The sequence below is a fragment of the Diceros bicornis genome, chromosome 21 (assembly GCF_020826845.1).
Source record: "Diceros bicornis minor isolate mBicDic1 chromosome 21, mDicBic1.mat.cur, whole genome shotgun sequence".
Classification (NCBI taxonomy): domain Eukaryota; kingdom Metazoa; phylum Chordata; class Mammalia; order Perissodactyla; family Rhinocerotidae; genus Diceros; species Diceros bicornis.
Window position 1 is genome coordinate 30,253,067 of NC_080760.1, and position 21,513 is coordinate 30,274,579.

At 33.4% G+C, this 21,513-nt stretch overlaps 1 protein-coding gene across 3 annotated transcripts in view; it reads right to left on the reverse strand.

The window, feature by feature from the left end:
- Nucleotides 1-21,513, reverse strand: part of CSMD3 (CUB and Sushi multiple domains 3) — a 1,210,091-nt gene that overhangs the window by 963,648 nt on the left and 224,930 nt on the right. The gene's annotated exons all lie outside the window — the stretch shown is intronic.

Sequence of the window (21,513 nt, forward strand, 5' to 3'; positions counted from 1 at the left end):
GTCAAAAAGAAAGAGCTTTGGAACTGAGCCTTCAAATGGAAATTGTGGGCCAGAAAAAAAAAAAAGCATCTCAGTGATGATTATGATTTTCTTTTTTGAGTAAGATTGCCAGATAAATTACAGGAAGTTCAGTTAAATTTGAATTTCAAAGAATAAATAATTATTTAGTATAAGCCTCTCAAGTATTGCATGGATATCTTGTATTTCTTTTTTGCTAAATCTAGCAACACTATCCTTGGGGGGAGGTCATTTAAGAACTCATTCTGGATATCTGGAAGAGGAAAGTTCACTAATGCACAGCAGATTGCATCTCCTACGGTCACAAAGAGAGGGGACCTAGAGCTAGATTTAGCTGATTTAATGCTAAAAAACAGAGTTGTTTTTTTTTTTTCACAGTGGCAGGCATTTTAGAATAAATTCGTATCCAGAATAACTCATTTTTTAAAAATTTTAGCCTCTTTTCCTTCACTTCCATTCAAAGGAAGAGTTATCTATCCTTTCTGAACAAATATTAGATGACAACTTATACTATGACAAAACATGTCTTCCTCTCCACATCCTTTCATTCCACTTATTAGAAAATGCCACCTTCTCATAAGTTTGGGGGAGAAATTTCAGTCCCTTTCTCACTCTATAAGAGACTTATCTAATTGTGGACCTTCAGGATAGCCTCTTTTGTCTCTTTGTCCCTTGAGCTATTCGTCTGCAGACTTTTTGTGTACTCCTCTCCATTTTTTCTACAGAATAAACTCCCTGGGGAGGCTCTGGCCCTATAGGAGAGTCCTTCCATTGTCCATCTCTTCCTTTTGTGGATGAACAGGTATGTTTGTGGAGGGCTAGAAATGGAAGGTTGAGTCTAGGTCCTGGGCTCACTGCAGCCACACCTCCAGCTTTAGTATAACAGAGCTAATATTTTGATCCATGTATGACCACTATGACTGCTTTCCAACTGATTCAGAATCCAGATAGAAAAGGTGAGAGAATAGACATTCTCTTAACTCCAACACATATATTTCTTATCTCTTTACTTCTGCAAATTATTAATATTTCCCCCCATTCATTCTTACTCAGTTATTGGATTTCTATGTGCCCAGCATGGTGCTATGTCTTTCATAAAATGTTCTCTGCTCTGTAGACACATACTCTCTAGTAGAAGAAACTCTCCTGAATATTTGATTATGATATTAGGTGATAGTAGAGTCATATGCAAAGGGCTATGGGAAACAGAAAAAGAGAGGAAAAATCAATAAATTTTACCTGGAAAACTCGGAGAAAAATATATTTGAACTTGCTGTTAAATTATGCATAAAAGCTCACTTGATGAGGATAAGATAAAAGGCATTCAGAAGAGAGACCGTTTGCAAAACCAGGAGGCATGAATACACACGACTTGTTTGGGAAAGATAAAACAGATTGGTAACGCACAGAGTTTAGAGCATATGGTTATGTAGACAAACAGATGCAAAGCTATAAAGATATACTGGGGTCAGACTGTAAACGTTTTTATTACTTTAAACTTTAGCCTACAATTGTTGGGGCAGATGGAAGGCTTTCACAAAAGTTAAATGTCATGGCCAGGATTACCTTTTTAAAATATAACTATGGCAACAGAATCAAAGCTGAATTGAAACAGATGGCAAAAAGACACTAGAGACAATGGAATCAGCTAGGAGTTTTCCTTAACTGGAGAAAAGAAGGTCTTAGATCAACGATAAACTAATTTCCTATTAGTCAAAGTCACTCGCACGTTCAGGACTCTATCAAGGCTTCTTATTTCCCACTGCAGAAAGCCTCAAATCTTCCCAGCATTAACACCACCCACAATTTAAACTCGCTCCTCTTATATAAAAATCATTTCCTACTCTATTTGTCTGTTTTAGAGTGCTCCTAAAACTTACAGTAAAGTGATTTTAAAGAAGACCTGAGATCTAGCTCACGTTCTGCCACCCTGGTTGTGTGACCTCAGGTAAGTATTTTAATCCCTCTGCGGGACAATTTTCCTTACCTGTAAGTTCCATGAGGGCACGGACCATTTCTATCTTGTCCATTATTACATTTTATCCCAGAGTACAGAACATAATAAGTGCTCAATAAACACTTATTGATTACATGAAGCGATAATATTTGTCTTATGTACCAGATAGGGGCCCTGTGAGAATCAAATCAAAGAATGCAAGGGGTAAGTATTTATAAACAGTTTGGCCATGTTAAAAATACTGGTTTGAGGAGGCCGGCCCGGTGGCATAGTGGTTGAGTTCACATGCTCCGTTTTGGTGGTCCGAGGTGCTCAGGTTTGGATCCCGGACATAGACCCGTGCACTGCTCATCAAGCCATGCTGGGGAAGGCGTCCCACATGAGGAAGATGAGCACAGATGTTAGCCCAGGGCCAATATTCCTCAGCAAAAATAGGAAGATTGGCAACGCATGTTAGCTCAGGCCTAATCTTCCTCACCAAACAAAAAAGAAAAAAAACCCAAAACATACTGGTTTGATTATTACTTGGTTACAAAATAATGCATATTTCCTGCATAAAAACTTTAAATTGTAATAATCACAAAAAATAACAAGTATTATTATGCTATGTACAGATAATCATCAAGATGAGCTTACACTCAGGCTTTTTGTATATAGAAATATACACCTTAAAAAATATATATAACAGAATATTTTATACTCTATTTTTTCTAGCAATAGATTGTAACAATTGAGCATATCATTAAATGTTTTACAACACAGCCTTAATAGTTGTAAACTATATGTTATATGCACATTCAATAATTAATCTAATTTATTAGATAACACTATTTTTGTTCTTTGTGGACAGAATTAAGTGGAGGGATTGTGTTTATGCAACAGTCAATACTAAACACCATAGGGGGACTCAGGATTGGTGTCACATACTTATATTTGATAAGCGTATAGACTCAATAAATATAGTTGTTCTTATTATATAAAGGATAGTATAAATGGATGAATTAATACTGAAATAATTAATACATGAATACTTATTTTTTTTACAATATGTCTAAAAAGATCAACACACTCTGCAATCCATTATTGTGTAGTGGTTACCATGTGGACTTGGAGTTGAGACCAACATGGATTCCCATTGTAGCTCCGCCATGTATTAGCTGGGTAACCTTGAACAAATCACTTAATGTCCATGAGCCCCAATTTTCTTATATGTAGACTAGATAATACTAACCACCACACATGCTGTTATGAGGGTTACATGGTATTGTGCTGACAAAATGCTTAGCACATTACCTGACACTTGGTAATCTCTGAGCCTAAGCTATTGTTACTTACTATCACAATTACTCTGCACATATGCTATCATCCTTGTTAAATCCCAACACTCTCAAGAGAGATCTCTTGAATCATCTCCCGTGGCTCTTACTAAGATGATTCTTCTCTCTCCCCAGAATAAATCACATAAGTTATTTTATGTAAAACAAGTCATTTCTGGTCAAATTTTACAATGAAATAAGCTCATTAGCTCATTAGGTTTAAGAAACATTGGAAATTTATTTTGCAGGGATATAGAATTCTTACATTTGTACATATAAAAACAATAAAATAGGTTAGGTTTGTTTTTGTATTTTTAGTGTCTATGATGAATATTCTGAGCAAACGTAGAAAATCTAAATTAAAGATATTTTATCATGATAAAGCACACATTTTTATTATTCAAACTTTGAAATTTGCTCTTTAAAAAACAATCCAAATTCTATTCCAGAATTAGTCTTAATTTCCTAATAGAAGGAAAGATTGTATACATATAACTTTTGGGGTGTTTCTCTGCAAAAAGGGAAAATAAAATATTTATCTTGGAAAATACGTTGAACTTTCTACTATATAATCCACATAGAAAATTAACAAAAAGTTCCCTGACCAATCAATATTTTTAAATATTCCTTCTTTTGCTTCCAATTCATTCTCTAATTCAGGACAGTTTTTTTTTTTCATGGAAAAAGCACACTACTACATTTTAACTCTGTATTAAGCATCTTTTTTGGTTAAACTAAATAATTGTTTCAATTATTTTGCAATTATAGTTATTACTATTTAACCATTACTCACTTACAGAAGCTATGGAAGTGTGTTCATAGGAGCCTTACTGAGGCTCTCTGTTGACCATTTCAGAAACTGCAGCGTATTCCCTGATTCTGCACTTAACCTGGTTAATATCCTGTTTCCATTTGGAATAACATTGGAATAATATGTAGGATTATCAAAATCCCCACATTCATTAAACAGAGCCAATATTAAAGCTATTGTAATCTGAAATTACTTAGCTCTAAAGAAGCAAATCAACCATTTAATTTTCTGACTATAATAAGTCATCCCCTTCTAATTTTCAATTTCCAATAGATGTCAAGTATTAATTATGACTCTCATCATGCTAATCAGAAATAAATTTGCTTTCATGATGGTATTATTAATACAGTATATTTCAAGCATAAAAGTGCAATCTGGGTGGAATAACTTTTTAAACTACAGTCAGGTATTAACAACTTAGTTCTCTTTAGTTATCCTTTAAGCTAAAAAGTGCTTTATCATTTTTTTACTGACATATATTTTAGATTAGATTCTCTAACACAAAATATACACACACCTCATCTATTGGTACAGAAGGTATTTTTAGCCCCCTTCTGAGCTCTGAGGCTCAGGTATCTTAAGCAGCCAGCTCAAAGTCACACCATTAATAAATGGTGGACGTAAATTTTGATGTGAGGTGAATGATTTTTTTCCACTACACCATGCTTCATCTCATCACTATGGAAATTATAACAATTTACATAACATTACAAAGCTCTGAGAAAATGGAACATAATAAAATGACTTCTTAGAGGTTAGAAAATAGGAAAAACTATCTGGAGCTGAAAATATCTGGAGCTGCTTCCTGTTGCAGAAACTGCTCTCTCAGGTCGAGGCCTTGGTCATCAGAACATGAGTAATGAGAACAGTGCTTGATTACATGCTGACAACTCCCGCTATTATCTCCAACCCAAAGCTCTTCTCTGTGCTTCTTATTTATACATCCAAGTGCCCACTTAACATCTGCATTTAGATGCCTCATGGGCATCTCAAATTTAACATGTCCAAAATGGACATGTCTCTGACATCTTCAGTAACCAGCACCATCATCTTCACAGTTGTTAAAGGAGAAAGTTAGAAATTATTCTTATATCTGTGACTCCCTTTATTCCTTTTCTTCAATTCATCTACAAATTCTACCATACCTATTCCCAAAATGTATCTCAGATCTGTCCCCATCTTTCTATCTCCACTGCTACCACCTTATTTCAAACCACCAAAATCTCTCCCCTGGATGTTGTGATAGGCTCCTACTTGGTCTGCCTATTTCTATAATCCACTCTTGTCTCTCTGCAACCCATTTGTCTACACAGCAAGAGCGATAATCTTAAAAGGTAAATTAGTCCTCGGCACTCCCAGTTTAAACCTTTTAGTGACTCTCATTTCATTTATAATACCATCCATGGCCTAAAATGCCTGTGTGCTCTAGAACATACTGTGCTATAGCTAAACAGGTCTCCTTTCAGTTCTTTTGAAACAAAGCAAATCCATTCCTATACCTACTCCCTCCTTCCAATTTCACCTCAACTGTCACTGCCTCAAAGAAGCCTTTTTTTAAAATCTCCAGTCTTTAATAGCATTTATGCAAAAATAATTACTGAACTTGACATTTACTTTTTTATTTTTTATGGAGAATATAAATCTCTTCAGGGTAGACGGTATAACTATTTTATTCCTCAATGGTTTCCAGTGCATTGTGCAATCCCTGGCATCTAGAAAGTGCTATATGCTAGTTGAATTAATTAATTAGGTTAAAGTAGAAAGTTCACAAAGAAGCAAGATTTACTATCAGGTTGAAAGGGCACTCCAAAGCATTTTTCTCTCAGAACTCTTTCTACAGACAGCTTCATATTAAAGATCTCCTTGCGTTATCTTCATCTAGATGATGTTGCATGTGGCTTATTCATGGATTCAAATCGTGTCCTATAGTCATAGCTCTTCTAGAAGGGTTCTGAACTGCTGACAAATATTCTTATTTCAAAGCTGGGTTTTGCAGTTCTTTATCTTCTGAACCTCTGCTGGCATCATTTCAAGAGTGCCGTGAAGTTCATTGAGAACGTAGTTGCATGCATTTTATAATAGTTGTCTTCGTGTATGCTACAATTTCAGAATCCTCCTATAGTTTACTATCAAAGGTTAATTGAAAATGGAAATATCAAATTTCAAAATTATGATCTAAGCTCTACCCAACCAATATTCTCTATTCTTTAGTTTCCCAGAATGATCTAAATTAAACATTAACTAGATCTTAAACAAGAAAGTAAATTGTTTGATGGTCTGTTTTATTATTGTTTGATAAGAATACTGTATTTTACCAGGGAATGCATCATTAAAAAAACTTGTGCATTCTTCACACAATATGTAAGTATTTGCAAGGAAGTTCTGCCAGAGTTACATAATGTCATAATGTTTTCAAGGTGGCCCTGCCTTTCAACTTTGGCTATTACTAAAACCTGAGCATTATGCAAAGAGACATGTGACTTTTCGAAATAAAAATTGTAAGTTTGTTTTTTTTAAAAACTATAGAAGGAAGTTCAGTTTTTCTTTTATCCCACATAAATAAGATTATTACATTAGTTCATTTTACAAATGAAGTTAATAATTATATAAAAGGAACAGGAAAAGTTAAATATGAAAATTTTTATGTACTTCTTCCCCCAGTTGAGCGGGATTGTTTTTATTTTATGAATGGAATTTCAACGTAGATTTCTTGGTATTACACACTCTACAGCTATAGCCCAAAATGCCACAACTCACATGCTACATGTTTTGCTACTAAAACAGAGCCACAAAGCTGGAGAAAAGTAAAATAAAGCAAAAACAATGCTTTATTGATGGCGCTTTCAGGCAATTGTAAATTTACTGAAACAGTGCCAAACTGTAACACTTGCCATCACATCCATTCTGTTGCTATAAACTCGAGCTACTATAAAGCAACTTTCCACTGCACAAAGGCTGCTGTTTTTGCTTAAAATTAATTGCACATGTGTTTAATTATATACCAGCTCTTGAAAGTGATTATATAAAATGTTATTTCTTCTTGGTCTTGCTCAGATCTCTCAAATTATAGTTCTCTAACTCTGAAAGCAACAATGAATTTTAATAAAGGGCAGTGTTTGCAAATTACTGTTGCAGGGTGGCTGCCAGTGACTGAAAAGCCTCTTGTAGAAATTGAATGAGGTTCTATTGTCCTTGTTCACTTCCAAGTGAGAAGGGACTAGAAGTACTTGACTGGGCCACCAGAGGGCACTCTGATGATGACCAGAAGATAACTCCTTGAGAGGTCACAACCTGGAAACTGCCTTTGTCATCTGATTGATCTAAAGATCTTCTTTGATGTTGCCTTTCATTTTGAAAAATTTCTATCCGAAACTCCAAAAGTAATAATATAAGTAATCCTCAAAGAACAACGAGTACTTGGTAAGCATGTAAGTCAAGGTTGCCTGGTTTTCCCATCATTTTAGAACCTGATGTGATTCAGGCACACTTCTACATAGACTGATTTAGACTGATTAATCTTTGGTTCAAGCTGCCAAATCTAGTTATACTTAATTTGGAAACAACATGAGATAGTATAATGATTCAGCAACCTAATTATATGTATAGACTTTATACTAACAAGTAATATAGATGTTGAATATGTAGCCTGAAGAAGAAAGTGCACTTGAATCAGCTTTGGAATCAATAAACTTTCACCTGAGCAATTGTGCAGGTATTTGGCACTTTGTTAGAACCAACCTAGATTTGGATAATTTATGGAATGATAGAAGGATAAATTGTCATTGGTGATCCAATTTATGGAGGAAGCCATGTTTATCAACTGAATTTTTAAAAAAATGCTTTTATAATGCTCTCTTAATCTATGCTTTTTACTTTTATATAAGTAAGTTTTATCCAATGCATACAATTAAAATATCAAAAACCACTGAAGAGCTTATAATGAAAAATTACCATCCTTAATCTCAAACTTTTCTACTGCTTCATGCCTGCTCATCAGTTCTGCTTCCTGGAGGAAAAGATTTTAACCCTTTTAGATCTTTTTATCCCAATGGTAGTTAAATTACAAACTGGTAAATAATGTCTATAAACTGCTCTTCCTTGTTTTATCTATTTTTAGACATCTTCAATTAACTTTCTATTATATAGGTAAGATAATATAAAATATGAGGGAAAAAACATGAAAATTAAAATAAGACATGAAGAAAAATCTCACTAATCTGACTTTTTCATATAGCAACATCAATTTATATGTGTATATATATTTTATATATACTTTATATACACATATAGGCAGTATATAATTGATTGTGTAGTATGCATATGTATGTATATATATATTTCTGTATTTATATGCTTAGGTTGACTTCCTCTCTTTTTAAATAAAAGAAGATACTGAAAAATATTAATGAGCAAACATTTTTTCTCACTTTTTAAATTAGAGCATTTCTTTTAAAACATCTTTCTATAAAAAGATCAATTTTAATTTCTTTTATTTTATAAAATGTTGTAATGGATCATGCAGTAAGTGTATACCTTGAAAGAAATCTTGTATAGAAATAAGAAATCTTGATTCTTTTTAAGAAAAACAGCATTGTTTCAGAGCATCAACAAAAAATAGTGGTTGATGTTACTGTAAAAAGTTTAGCTACGTTTCAAAAGAACAAAGGTTGAAAGTAATCTACAGAAACTCATAATGTGTGACAGTCTTTTATTCACTCTTTCCATAAATGTGGCACCTACACAGTAGCAGATAATGTGCTTGTCACTTGTGATACAGTGTGAACACATACCTGTGGTCTCTGGCCTCTCAAAGGTTATAAGCTTTGGGGGATATTTACAAGCAATTTAGTAATTACACTTATTTAAAGGTATGAGTTGTTCCATTATATTCAAGGTGTTAAGTTTTTCAATAATTCATCTATTTTAAGTTCAGTGAGCATATAACAAGTGTTGCTACCACCATACTTAACAAAAACACCTTACCCAAACTTGAGAATTCAAGGAAGTCTGACAGTTTTAATATGAGATTGACATTAGAGGTATGAATTGTTCTGAAAGTTGAATTTACAAAATAAATACAACACAATTTGTACCAAAGTAACTCTAATCTAACTTGAGCTATAGGTAAACAGCAGGAGTGAAAAACAAGGGGAGGGATATATGAGATTTCTAATAATATTTCACGTTCATGGCTCCTTGTTGATGAAGCAGAAAACATAAAGGAAATAAATGCTTGACAAAGTTAATTTTCTTTATTTTATTCAGTTATTGTAAGAGTCAAAGGTAATTAATGTGAAGAAAATACAACTTTTATCAAAATGACCGTGTCCACAGTAGTCATAGTTTAGCTAATCAGTATGACACATATTCATTGTTATTTTTCTTTCTTTACTTGCATTGTTTTTTAAACATTAAAAATAATTTTTACTTTCTTGTTTCCCCTTACCTTTGTAAAACAATTGACCGTGTTTAGGAACAAGATACAATTTTACTTCCCGCAACAGGTGTGTGTATATATATATATAATATATACTCATATATTATATATATATATATTTATATTTTTTTCCTAATTGTTTTCTAATTTCAAATAACATTTTCCACTCTTGGATTTTGAAAGGTCCAGCTACTGGAAATATCATATTTTGCTTTTCACAATTAATCACCATTTTAAAATTAGAAACTGTATCTCTGACATCTATAAATACGCATCGCGGTTTCACATTTGAGTTTCTTAACCAGAAATTTCAGGTTGATCTTGAATCCTTCAACAAAATTGCACAGATTCATGGAGTATGAGTAAAGAATATTATGATTTCTGCTACACAATTTTAGACAACTTCAATTAGAAGCTTTAGATCAAGGAACATATTTTGATTTTATTAAAATAACTATCTTCATGAACTAAACTTAGATTATAGTGTATGTAATTGATTTTTCATTTCTAGAACAAAATTAAACAGGAAAAATATCTAATAATAGTAATGACTACTTTAGCTAATAAAAACTGTGAAAATTTTATATATTTTAATCAAATTAGCATCAGAGTCATGCAAAATAAAAATTACTGTTTTTATTATATACAAGAGGAAACTGAGTCTCAGAATGGTTGAATAACTCGACCAAGACCACACAAGGTGTTAAAGGCAGACTCTAGATTTAAACTCATGTATCTCTGTCTTCCAAGCCCATGTTCTTTCCGCTCCGCCACCCTTCTGAACCAGATATGGCAATGCTGGCTTACCCTAATGATGCACTAAGTCAAGTCATAAATAGAATTTTATTAATTTTTTGTGTGTGTGTGTGAGGAAGAGCAGCCCTGAGCTAACATCTGCCAATCTTTCTCTTTTTTGCTGAGGAAGACTGGCCCTGGGCTAACATCCGTGCCCATCTTCCTCCACTTTATATGGGACACCGCTGCATCATGGCTTCACAAGCGGTGAGTCGGTGCGCACCCGGGATCCGAACCAGTGAACCTGCGGCCGCCACAGCTGAGAGCGTGCACTTAACCGCTTGCGCCACTGGGCAGGCCTCAGAATTTTATTAATTTTTAAATAGAAGAAATGATTATATTCCTGAGTTAAAAACAGTCTTTCCTTTAAGCTTAAATGGTTGAAAACAAGGTTAAAACTTCTTAGACACTACGCTACACTTTTTGTAAATTTATTAAACAGTTCTCTGAATCTTAAGCCTCTTCCAGAAGTCTCCAGCAATGACCGAAAAGTGTCTTAGTCAGGAGTAATAGATTCAAATTAAAAAGGCATGAACTTATAAGATCTTAACGAGAAATTTATTTTAATACAGAATAGAGGATATTTTTTCCCTTCTAAGAATTTTAGAATCTATAGTAAGGTTTCCTTTTCTTCCTCAATTTCTAACTAAATAAAGCTTGTTTCAATTTCCATTTAAACCTTTTAAGTACTAGGGAGAGCTAAGTTTAAATCTGACCTCTGGCAAATCACTAAAACTTACTAAATATTTTCTTTGTTTTTGTAAGATAAGGACAATAATACCTGAATCACAGAGTCTTAGTGAGAAGTAAATAAAATAAGGGATATAAAGCATCCAACTATATGCTAGGATTTATTTAATAAATGTAATATTATTTATTTTTGTCCTTTAATTGCTTTTCAAGAGAAAATTTTATGTTAAAAATATAAAACAGATCATTCAAAATATGGAATGTTTAGAGTAGCAAGTAATGCATAGCTTCAGAATGGTGTATCATATTTATTTTGCTGATTATTAGAAATAATCTATTTTCATATGGCCTGATAATCATGCCACTAAAATATCTTGCATATACCACTGACAATCTTAACTTCAGAAGCTACAAAATAAAGGAAATTGCAGTGATTTGGAAAACATATAAAATACTTAAGATGGAGGTGGATTTAAGGGCAAAATTTTCACAAATAACTGAAATGATTCTAGGTTTCATATATTAAATGTCTTGAGATTTAAAAACATTTGTGGTTATTGCAAATATGGGAAATTCAAAAGTAAGATAGCATTCAAGAAATCTGTAATGCCAGGTAGATGTCAGTTACCTAAGATTATTATTATAATGAAACGCAAATAATTATTACCAAGATTTTTTAAAAAGACTAATAAAGAACTGTGTGCATCATAGGAGATTTAAATAAGAAAATGCACATGAACCTGTGTTATCTCTCTACTTTTAAGCTAAAATTTAAGATGCCCCAAAGGTACTCTACTGGCAAAAGCAAGATGACCTTCTAGTTCTTTCATGTCTCATTTATTTAAAAAAATAAATAAAACATATTTCTAAAAAGTAGCAGGATGCAGAATCATTTAGAGAAAATGTAAGTGAACTTTAATACTGTTTCTGGATTTTTAATCCTAACTGATTACTACTCACTCTCTCGCAAGACTTACATTTATCAAGTGCCTACTATCCTCACTGCACTGTGGCTTGGGTCTACGCTGCTATATTCGCCACTAATGCCACTATTTCCCTCATCCATATCATTCAAAATAAAGACTAACATAGAAAAACCTTACTATATGCAAGGTCCTTTTTTTAAATGCTCTATCTGCATGCTCACTTAATTTTTTCAACTACCAAAAAGTTAGTTATTATTTTTATAATTATAGGTATATTAGGAAACTGAAAGCCTGTGAAGATCTCAGGCAAGTGAACTGAAGCTTGAGTCACTTGACCTCAAAGTCAGTGATGGTATGCTCCCTCAACAGAGGATTACGCATGCTGCTTCTCCATGCTAAGTAATTGAAAAAAATATATTACCCATTTATAACTTTTATGTTTCCACAAAAAATCATCATGTATACAAAAGGTAATTGAATATCGTCTCTTTTAATGAAATTTATTGGGCAAATATTAATTGGGCAAAATGAAAATTATTGGGCAAGAATAGTGATTGATTTTTATTAGCAAATGACTAAAAAATTGAGGCATTGTTACTTCAGATATTTTGAAGCTAGGCAATTATAGCTCTATATATTTGATATTATAAGACTCGATCAAAAGAGACCCAATGTTTAAAAGTTCATGGAACTGCTATATTATGATGAAGATTCTATATGCAGAATTTATTCTATCGTCAAGCAGAAAAGCACATTATAGGCAGACTGACTCACAGCTAATTATCAAAAATCGAATGCTACAATTTTTAATGAAGAAAATAAGAAAATCTACTGTAATCAGAAGACAATAAGAAAATCTACTGCAATCAGAAGACAAAAAGAAAATCTGTGATCAAAAAAGAGATAGATGTATACTGACATCTATTCAGCAGCAAAAGAAAACACACTGATAGGAGCATGTACAAGAAATATAGGTTCAACTTGTTTGTAGATTATTCAACCCTTCCAAACTTGTCTGTTATTTCTATTGATGTCTTATTGCTCAAATAAATTCTGTGAATTATTTTACTTTTGCCATGGATGAACCTATAGACATACACTGAACTACAGCTTTTCCTCCAAAATGTATCAACTACTAATCAAAATCGAACTAGACACACTTGACTTGGGCAGTGACTATTAAAATTTCTTACCGCATTTGTATATCATAGACTTCAACAAGACCTGTAAATTATTTTATCCATAGAATGCTTTACAAATGTTAGTTGAGAAAATTTTATGCAAGCCAAGATAGTTTTTATCTATCTATAAAAAATATTTACAAATGTAAATGGAATCTAAGATTTTTACCTCTGCTTCCCAGAATGTGGGACTTAACATGCATTTTCCCTCAAAAGACTTCACAAATACCAGCTATACTGGAGTTAGGTCAACTCAAATCGCCTATGAATCAGCTGTAGGCATGGCATGAGAAATAACTGAGAAGCCTCTAAATTTGTATATCATACCAGTATGAAAACATTTTAATTTGCACCTCCATTCAAAGAAAACTGGGAACGATGTGCACACCACACCTACTTGATCTTTGGCTTTGATCAGTAGATCAAGTGAACTCTCAATAACATTGGTAAGAGTTCCTTTTGCACTAGAAGACAACAACAGCAAAAGAACATTTTCATGTAAATAAATCCTTCTTTTGTGTTATTTTTTACAGTCCAGGTTGCAATGTTTAAGTCATTATATGAAATCTAAATATCTCTTTAATTTATGATTAGAGAATAAATTCTTTTCCATAAATTTAGATTCAATACAATCATTTTCTTTGACCATGATCTGAAGGTCAAGTCCAGGTAGAAACTTGTGATATCAATGTTGCCAACCTGAGGACAACGTACAATGATTTTATAATAAAAAACCCGTAAAAAGGAAAATTTCCTTTGAGTAAATGAAAGGTAGTTTCCAAGATTTTAGGTTAGTTAAAAAACAAAGAAATCAACAAATAAGCATACAGAAAACTTAAAGTGACTAGTTTCCTGACTGAAAGTTTAACAATTGAGATAAATGTTTTATTTAAGGATATTTCAAGATGTCACCAGAGTGTCTGCATAGGAATGAGTACGTGTGGGTCAGTCAATATGTGATCTAATTTTGTTTTCCGTAAGTTGTGAGACCACCCAACAGCAATGAGAATTTACAAAGCAAGTGTCAGAGATGACAGAAGATTAGAGAAAATAGTCTGATCAGGATGCAGAGGTGAGGTGATGGCAAACAGTTTAGTGAATAATCAAGTAAATTTTTCTATTAGTTGAGTACATCCGTTTTAAGATATTCACTTTGGTTTTGAGTAATGATATCGGCATGAATAAAGTTACACTTTTTCAAATCTCATTGCAATAAGGTAGATTTTTGTGTACTTCTTTTCTCTTTTTGGCTTTGGCTCTGTAGAGTTTTATCCAAATTAGGGATTATGTAACATCACTTATCACATACTTTGTAGCTAGGAAAATATACATCACTGCAATAAATTAAGTTTCTTAAAAAAAGACAAAAATCCAGAGAATAATGTGACAAACACCTGTGTATCCACCAACCAAATCTTGTTTTTTTGTTGTTGTTTTGTTTTACTAGAGGATAAAGAAACATTCTATATAGTTTAATCCCCTAAATTCCTCTCCTGGGCCCACACCTAACTCTTGTTCATCAGAAGGAAACAATTTCATTAATTTGGGCTGTATCCACTACGTATATACTGAAATAATACAGAGCATTTTAATTTAAGACATAATATTAATAGTACTGTCCTATTTATACATATATGTATATACACACACGTATATGTAATTTTGCAGTTTGCTTTTTTCTTCTAGTTGTTTTCATACCCCATCTATATTTTTCTACACTACTTCAGCAATTCTATTTATCTTTGCCTCTTTGTTCATACCTACACAATTTTACATAGCTAAGGGGAAGAGAATTAAAGTGGAATTATTGGATCTTAGAGTTTGTATATGTTTATGAGACAGTGCAAAACTGCTCTCCAAAGATTTTAGAATAAATTGCACTTTCTAAACAGTGTTTGAGAACATCTTTTCCCCTTTATCCTTCCAAATATTTAATATTGTTAAAATTTTGAGATTTCTAATCTGATGGTTGTGGAATGATTTTTTTTTTCTTGTTTCAATTTGCAGTTCTGTTACGTCAAATGAGGCTGAGTATAGTTTCCTTTTTTTACTGGGCATTTAGTTTCCCTATTTTACCAATTGCTTGCCTGTATCTATACACTCATTTTTAAACAGACTTTTAGTTTTATCTTTTATTGATTTGGAGAAGTTCTTTATATAATATGGATATTAATTCTTTGTTATGTATTGTTATCTTCTCTCAAAAACAAATCTTTATTCAGCATGTACTATGAATCAGATACTCACATAGATTATGGAGGTACAGTGACAATAAAAATCCCCATCATCAAAAGCATATACATAAAATCTCCATAATACATGTAAATTAGTAATAAATGCTGTGAAGGTAAGTGGTTATAGATCACTTGTGTGACACTACAGAAATGACAATTTACAGTCTTTGAAGAGAGTGACATCAACATCATGGCCAGCGGTAGGGGCTCCCACAACTTCTCCCTCTACCCATAGCAGCAGCTCCTATAGCCCCAACAAATCCAGAAATGGTAGATGAGCTCATTACCCCAGCTCCCAGCCCACTATCCCTCTCCCCTAGCCTTAGTAGGGGAACATAAAACCTAGGTGACCCTGAAAGCAGCAGAGGTGCTCACAGCCCAGTGACCCTGGTGGCAACACCCCACAACTGCAGCAACATCATAAGCAACAAAGCACCAGCAACCTCAGAGGCACAAATAGCACAAGGAGGGCATTGATGATGCCTCTGGCAGAGGCAGTGGAGGGTGGAAAGCAAAGGCTCTCAAATACAGCCTGAAGCAGCTCAGAATCAAAGTAACAAAAGCCTTACACAAATAAGAAAGATGCTTGCTACCACAAATGCTCCAGCAGAGGAATAACTCATCAAGGACCATGAAGAACTACAGTAACATGGTAGCACAAAAAGAAAATGACAGCTCTTCAGAAACCAAATGGAAGTCATGGAAGATTGTCATCTAATTGATAGAGAATTCAAAATAACTGTCATGAAGAAACTCAACAAGTTAAAGAAAACTCAGAAAGACAGCTCAATGAGCTCAGGAATAAAATTAATGAACAGAAGTAGTACTTCTCCAAAGAGATTGCAACTGTAAAAATATGTCTTCTTGGTTAATGTCCCTTTTGTCATCACATAATGCCCATCTTTGTCTCCTGTTATCTTTTCTGGCTTGAAGTCTGTTTAATCTAATATAAATATGACTACACCCGCTTTCTTTTGGTTGTCATTTGCTTGGAGTATCATTTTCCATCCCTTCACTCTGAGCCTATGTTTGTCTTGAGAGCTGAGATGGGTGTCCTGGAGACAGTATACTGTTGGGTCTTGTTTTTTAATCCATCCAGCCACTCTGTGTCTTTTGACTGGTGAATTCAACCCATTTACATTTAGATTAATTACTGATATATGAGGGCTTAATACTGCCATTTTATCTTTCGTTTTCTGGTTGTTCTATATTTTTGTGTGTTCCTGTCTGCCATTTCAGTTTGATGGTTTTCTGTGATATGTTTCTTAGTTTTCTCTTATATTTTGTGACTGTGCTCTGATTTTTTGTTTTGTGGTTGCCATGAGGTTTGTATAAAAGGTCTCATAGATGAGACAGTCCTTTTTCTGCTGACAGCATCTTACCTCCATTATCCTATGCAGATTTCATCCTTTTTGCCTTCTCCTTCTATGATTTTGTTGTCACAAATTATCTCTTCTTGTATTGTGAATCTGTTACTAAATTGAAGTAGTTTTGGTTACTTTTGATGCTTTCTTTCCCTTTAGCCCTTATGTTATAGTTTACTAACCTATTCTGATACAGAGTTGCAATTTTCTGATTCTGTCTTTTTATCATCTTGGTCAAAGCTTTATATACCTTTGCTTTTTTGTTTCAGGTAGGAGGGCTCCTATCAATATTTCTCGTAAGGCAGGTCCAGTGGCAATAAACTCCCTCAGCTTTTGTTTTTCTAAGAAAGTCTTTATTTCTCCTACTTTTCTGAAGGATAACTTTGTTGGATAGAATATGCTTAGCTGATAGTTTTTATCTTTCAATATTTTGAATATATCTGTCCACTCTCTCCTAGCCTAGAGAGTTTCTGCTGAGAAATCTGCTGATAGCCTAATGGGGGTTCCCAAGTCATTTTCTTCTCTCTGGCCATCTTAATATTCTTTCTTTGTCATTGACTTTTGACAGTTTTAATATAATGTGCCTTGGAGAAGGTCTTTTTGTGTTGAGTTAATTAGGTGTTCTATTAGCTTCATGTACTTGTATACTCAGTTCTTTCTCCAGGTTTGGGAAGTTCTCAGTTATTATTTCTTTAAATAAGCTCCCTGCTCCTTTCTCCCTCTCTTTTCCTTCTGGAATACTCATTATTCTTATGTTAGTTTTCCTAATTGAATTTGATACTTCTCATAGAATTTCTCCATTTTTTAAAAAATCTTATTTCTCTCTCCTCTTCCACCTTAATCCTTTCTAGATTTCTCTCTTCGAGCTTGCTAATTCTCTCTTCCATAGGGTCTGTTCTATTTCCAATACTTTCTACCTTATTCTTTATCTCATTATTTGTGTTCTTCTGCTCCAGACTTTCTGTTTGACTTGTGTTTAGAGTTTTAAGAACAAAGCTAGAGGAATCACACTCCCTGATTTCAAAACATATTACAAAGCTATAGTAATCAAAACAGCATGGTACTGGCACAAAAAGAGACACACAGATCAATAGAACAGAATTGAGAGCCCAGAAATAAATGCACACATCTATGGAGAGCTAATTTTTGACAAATGAGCCAAGAAAATATAATGAATAAAGAAGACTATTCAATAAATGTTGTTGGGAAAACTGGACAGTCACATGCAATGAAAGTAGACCATTATCTTACACCATACATAGAAATTAACTAAAAATGGATTAAAGACTTGAATGTAAGACCTGAAACCATAAAACTCCTAGAAGAAAACACAGGCAGTACGCTCTTTGACATTTGTCTTAGCAGGATCTTTCTAAATATCATGTCTCCTCAGGCAAGGGAAAGAAAAAATAAACAAATGGGTCTACATCAAACTAAAAAGCTTCTGTGTGGCAAAGGAAACCATCAACAAAATGAAACAACCTACCAACTGGGAGAAAATGTTTGCAAATCATATATCCATTAAGGAGTTAATATCCAAAAAATATAAAAGAACTCATACAACTCAACAACAACAAAGGAAACCCAGTCAAAAAATGGGCCAAGGATATGAACATACATTTTTCTAAAGAAGATATAAAGATGACCAACAGGCACATTAAAAGATGTTCAACATCACTAATTACTAGGGAAATGCAAATCAAAAATACAACGAAGTATCACATCACACCTGTCAGAATGGCTGTTATTAAAAAGACAAGAAATAGCAAGCATTGGAGAGGATGTGGAGAAAAACGAACCCTCATACACTGCTGATGGGAGTGCAAACTGGTGCAGCCATTATGGAAAACAGTATGGAGAGTTCTCAAAAAATAAGAATAGAAACAAGATATGATCCAGCTATTCCACTTCTGAGTATTTATCCAAAGAGCATGAAAACACTAATTCAAAAATATATATGCACCCCTTTGTTCACTGCAGCATTATTCACAATAGCCAAGACTGAGAAGCAACCTAAGTGCCCAACAATGAATGAATGCATAAAGAAGATATGGTATATGTATACAATGGAATACTACTCAGCCATAGAAAGACGAAATCTTGCCATTTGTGACAACATGGCTGGACCTTGAGGGTATTATGTTAAGCAAAATAAGTCTGAGGGAGAAAGACAATTACCGTATGACTTCACACATATAGAGAAGATTAACAAACAAACAAACACATAGATACAGAGAACAGACTGGTGGTTACCAGAGAGGAAGGGGGCAGGAGGAGGGCAAAAGTGGTAAAGGGGTACATGTGTACAGTGACAGATGGCAACTAGATATTTGATGGTGAACATGATGCAGTCTATATAGAAATCTAAATATGATGATGTACACCTGAAATTTATATAATATTATAAACCAATGTGACCTCAATAAAAAAAGGTAAGTAAAAATAAAACTAGGAAAAAAAAGTCTTCGAGAGTCTTACACTTCAATAGAAACCAGAATAAAGTGAGGTGTCTGCTCTTTACTATCCCTGTGTGGTTCTTTTCTGTTCGAGTCCATAAAGAAAAGTTTATTTTGCTTTCCACTATATATATGTCTCCTTTTATATTTATTTATTTATTTTTTGTCAAAGCAGGTCACATAACCAGGCCATGTTCAAGGGGAGGGAAGTAGACTCCACTTCTTGATGAGAGGAGAGGCAGGCATGTGTACACAGGGAAGGGAGGAACTGTTAATAGCCATGTTCAGAATCTATCTACCAAATGATCTGATCTATATTGTAAATTCCATGAAGAAGTCTCTAATTTAATCACTTTTCAACTGAGTGTCTAAATGCGCATTAATTTACGCTATCATAGAAAGTGAATAACTTTGACAACTAATAGGACTGTCCACTATAGCACACTTTCTAGCAGCTAAATATTACCATAAGTCTGAGTAGTTTAAGTATAGGATCAGATTTGCATACCATATGTGTATAATATAAATATATATATTAATTCCATCAAAGTATATTACTTAGAAGAATATCATCATATTTTAGAATCCCATTTCTTAGAAAAGAGTTTGGCTAATATTCGCTTCTGAGTTAGTTCAATTTAAAGCCATCTTTTTCTAGTCTCAGTGATATCTTTCAACTCTATGTAGGAATTATTTTACTTAACTACTAGTCACTAACTCAAATTCTTGGAATACTGTCATTCTTCCTTCATACTCCAAAGGCCCACTATCACTAGACTTCTATTGAAGGTTTAAGGATAAAAGAATAGACAAAGAATTTGGCAATTAAATTCCAATCTTTCTGATGCTACAAATAAACCTGTTATTTACTGCCTCAAGAAATTTCTCACTTAAAAGTATATTTACTTTTAATTACCTGTCCACTGCCCATGTATTTGCACAGAGTCAGTATGTTTGTCACGTGTATAATTGGGGAATGTAGGTTATTTTGTACTTTCATAGCAGATCCTTGACCCAAACCTTTAGTAAATTGCTAACACATATTTGGTGATTTGAGTATAGTATTGGCATCAGCGTCATACATTTATGGAGACTCTACAAGGGTCATGATTTTTGTTTTAAGTACAGTGTATAACAAAGATGCAACTTCTGATTTTCTGTGTCATCCACCTTCTAATCAAGGAAACATTTCAGGGACCATCATTGTCTTTTTCCCTCACTATTTTCAAACTTTTACAATCACTCTTCCTACAAAAAAATCTACAATATCATCATTCCACTCTTTCAGCCCTCTGAAGCAATTTGACTCAGAAAAACTCAGAGGAATATTGAAAATGTTATCATGAATGGATGGCTTAATAAATATATGCTCAAACTAATTTGGTTGTTTTGCGTATGATGTGTATAGCACAGATAATAAAATGTTGTTCTTTAAAACAAAATCTTAAAATATATCTCTAGTCTAAAATATAGAGTATATTAAATATATGATTTTTCTGTCATCATAAAGTGAAATAACAAATGTCTGAGTACCTATAGCTTTTGAAATATTGTAGAATTCTATATGTAACAAGGTGATACCAACAGGATATGAAAGTAAGAGGAAATTCTATGAATTGGATAATTTAGATTCCTATTGTGTGAACACACTTAAATCTTTCACACAAACATGCCATGGTATATAGAACCATAGGGCAAATTCATATAATCTTAATAAAATACCATTTATGTGGTTTTAGAGAGGCATATGAGAAGTTCACCTGATCTGCAGGTGTTGATAGATTGGCTTTGTTTGTGATTTTGACAAAATTTAATGACCTCTATGTTGAGCATTATGGGAAAGGTAAAACTCTAACATGGCTTCATTGATCAGTTTCAAAATTAAACCAAAGAAGTAGTCAACACAGGTTTCAAGAGTTTCTATTTAATATTTTCTTGTCTTATACAGAAAGACAAAAGGAAAACTAAACATTAATAAAACATACTCAAGTTGTCCCTCAGAACTTACTAGATTTGTAGATTTAACCTTTCTCAGGCTGACAGACCACTTGTTGTTAATTATATCAGTGAAACTGCTAATCAAAATGGAAGTGCCTTCAAATTAATTGCAGCTGATCTTGGGAAAAATCATTATCTTCTAAATGGACATTCCACTGAAGGCACAATAATTTCAGTCACAATTTAGGTCATTAACTCATAACTACAAATCTTCTTTTCTGAAAGTTGTTTACTCTCAAGTAAATATGTCAATGAATCAATTTCACACTAAAATTACATTTCCAACATAAAATGGGATAATGGAAGCACATGTAAAACAAAAAAGAAAGC